Source organism: Octopus bimaculoides, chromosome 5 (genome assembly GCF_001194135.2).
Source record: "Octopus bimaculoides isolate UCB-OBI-ISO-001 chromosome 5, ASM119413v2, whole genome shotgun sequence".
NCBI lineage: Eukaryota > Metazoa > Mollusca > Cephalopoda > Octopoda > Octopodidae > Octopus > Octopus bimaculoides.
In genome coordinates, this window is record NC_068985.1 from 39,417,782 (window position 1) to 39,421,599 (window position 3,818).

A 3,818-nucleotide genomic window follows, 5' to 3' on the forward strand; every position below is an offset into this window, starting at 1 on the left:
GCCTTGTGAGTGGATTTGGTAGAGGGAAACTGAAAGAAGCCCGTCGTATATATGTATATATATGTGTGTGTTTGTGTGTCTGTGTTTGTCCCCCCAACATCGCTTGACAACCGATGCTGGTGTGTTTATGTCCCCGTAACTTAGCGGTTCGGCAAAAGAGAACGATAGAATAAGTACTAGGCTTCCAAAGAATAAGTCCTGGGGTCGATTTGCTCGACTAAAGGCGGTGCTCCAGCATGGCCACAGTCAAAAGACTGAAACAAGCAAAGAGTATATATATACACACAGAGGGAGGGAGAGAGTAAAGAAAATTTTACAAACAAGTGAAGTGCGTAAATGGGATGATACGTGTAAATTTGTACGAATATCTATGTCTATTTATGTTTGTATCTATGCATAAACGCATCTTGTAATCTGTGTCCGTATACTTGAAAGAGTGTACACAGTTAGAGTGATACATTAATAAGTTGATATATATAGATACTTTGTGAGTGAACATTCTCAACCATGTGTATATATCTACATTTGTGTTCATGAGCACAAACGCTCTGAAAGGTACCTTATATGCATGCATGAATGTGTGTATCTATATTCTTTTACACGTTTCAATCATTTGACTGCAGCCATGTTGGAGTACTGCTTTAAAGGGTTTTTTGTCGGAGAAACCGACCCTAGTACTTATTTTATCGGTTTCTTCTGCTGGACCGCTATGTTACGGGGACATAAACACACCAGCATATATATATATATATATATATACACGACAGGCTCCTTTCAGTTTTCGTCTACGAAATCCACTCACAAGGCTTTGGTCGGCCCGAAGCTATAGTAGTAGATACTTGCCCAAGATGCCACTCAATGGGACTAAACTCGGAACCATGTGATTAAGAAGCAATCTTCTAACCACCCAGACAAGACTACATATGCGTGTATGTGTGTGTGTGTGTATGTATGTGTGTGTGTGTGTGTGCGGGCGCGCGTGTGTGTGTGTATAGATATAGGCATAATATACACATAATATACATATAAGATGTATTTTCGGCCACTGACAAGATGAACCCAAACTTTGCAACAGATGGACTCCCAGCAATTCTGTTAAAAACCCACTGCAAAAGTTTTTCCAGAGTTCCCCTGAATGCGGTACATTTCCTCAAATGTTAAAAGAAGGAATGATCTGCCCTGTCCATAAAGGAAGAAACAGAGCAGATGTTATAAACTACAGACCAATCTCTCTATCTTCACATGTTAACAAGATCATGGAACGCATTGTCAGAAAAAGACTGACCACGTTCCTAGAAGAAAACGACTTGCATACAGACACGCAACATGGTTTCCGTCCCGGAAGGAGCTGCCTAACACAGCTACTGCAGCACTTCGACTGGGTACTAAAACAACAGTTCAACCATTCAAATGTGGATGTGATATATCTCGACTTTGCCAAGTCATTTTACAAAGTCGGTCATGGGATGATATGTTACAAATTACGTGACCTCGGTATCGCTGGTAGACTAAGAAAGTGGCTGCATGGTTTCCTGAAGGCAAATGGTGCTTTCTCTGAAGTGACACCAATCTTCAGGGAACAATGCTGAGACCACTACTGTTTGTGATTGCTCTCTTAGACATGCTTTCAGCCATAGAGTCAGCCACAGTCACCAGCTATGCCGATGATACAAAAGTTTCGCAGGCAGTCAAGGATCCTGCTGACATCCTAAGACTGCAGAATGACCTGAACGCAATATATAAATGGGCAGATGAGAATAATATGCAGTTTAATGCCTCAAAATTTCAAGCACTCTGCTATCAGACCACAAACAAACTACAGCTGAAATACACGGGACCAGCAGGCAACGTAATCCCAGTGCGTGATCTGGGAATCCACATGAGCCACGACGCAAATTTCTATGTGCACATTGCTCAGTTGGCAACACTATGCAGGCGGGTGGCAGGTTGGATCCTTAGATGCTTCAGGACCAGAAAGAGAGACACAATGCTTCTGCTTTTGAGAACCTTTGTCCTCAGTCGTCTGGACTACTGCTCCCAACTGTGGTCCCCACAGAGTGTGAAACTAATTGCGTAAGTAGAGGCGATCCATTGCCACTACACAAAGAAGATAGACTCAGTAAAAACAAAGACGTTGAAGGACCTGGAAATCTGCTCCCTGGAGAAGAGATGTGAGAGATGTGCAGTACTATATATATAGAAAATAATGGAGAGTCTAGCTCCAAATTTCGGAATGGAAATCTACAACAATCTCCGAACTGGACGGCACTGCACAGTACCAAAGGTTCCATTTTCTCCATCGAGGATACGAACCCAATATTGTAATGGCTTGGGGTTCAAGGGACCATAACTTTTTAATGCCCTATCACGATGTGGGTTGATCCAGTATTGCAGATACCGGATCAACCCACATCGCAGCAGGAGGTACAAAGAAGAGCGGCACCGTCCAAATCCATACTTCACCAGAAGCAATACTGGAAAAATATCCGTATGTTGTAAAGGCGGTGTACCAGCATGGCTGAAACCCATAAAAGAAATAACAGAAATATACATAGATGCTGATCTCCTATGTTCGAAAATATAAGGATACAGTATTTTTTGTGTCGTATAGCCAGCTGGAAACGATGCTTCCTGGGGCTAAATAACAGTAACATTCGTCCCATCCCGGGACTGTCACATTATGTTGGCAAAAAGTCATTAATTTATGGTGCTGTAACTGTATATCTCTCTTTGAAAGATTTAGAAATAATAAAACTTCTATTTTGTAGATTAGTAACTATGTGTCACTTTGAAATCTATATATTTTCGACAGCAGTTCAATGGCGATATCTACCCAACCAAGCTACTCCACATTGATAAAGCACAATAACCCAGAAACCGGTCCGTGGATGCGAAGTTGTGCTTGGTGGAGTTACTGATATCCCCTGTTCGAAAACATAAAGACACAATTTTTTGTGTCTTATAGCCAGCTGGAAACGATGTTTCCTGAATCTAAGTAACGATAACATTCGACCCATCCTGGGACTGACACATTACGTTGGCAATAAGTCATAACTATATATATATATATATATATGAACTTATCTCTATGAATATGAGCAATTATCAATACTTCTCGTTCTGTCTTTCCTTTCATATATGCGTGTGTATGTGTATATGTATGTGCGTATGTACATGCGAATATGCGTGTGCGTTGTTGTCTATGTATGATCCTGCGTGCGCCTGTGTCTATAACTAACCGTTCGATAGTGTATATATGTAAGTATATATACATATGTTTGTGTGTGTGTGCGAGAACAAAGCAAAGTAAATGTTATTATAGTCTTGTTTTGGTGTTCTTTAATGTTCCAACCGTATGTGTATGTGTGTGCGTGTGTCTGTGTGTGTGCGTGTGTGTGTGTGTGTGTGTGTGTGTGTGTGTGTGTGTGTGTGATTGTTTTGGCATGTGTATACTTGTGTGTGTGTAAACGCGTATGTGACCGCCCCATCAGAATGTTCTGCCATCTATTATTAACCTGAGAAGTATTCATTCCTCCGGAACCAGGAGCACTTGTATACTTTATGTGGCGATAAAAGGAATTCAGTTAACTCATCCAAAGCTACAGCTCCTCGTATGAGGGGGAAGAGGTAGGCTCTCTAATGGAAAAGGCACGTGAATGAAGGTTGCTGAGGAAGAGGCGAGGGTAGAAAGAAGTGGGGATTAAAGGACGAAGGTGAAGATGAAGAAGCAGATGATGATGGTGGTGGTGGTCGTCGTCGTCGTCGACGTGGTGCTGGTGGTGGTGGTGGTGGTGGTGGTGGCGGTGGTGGTTGTGGTG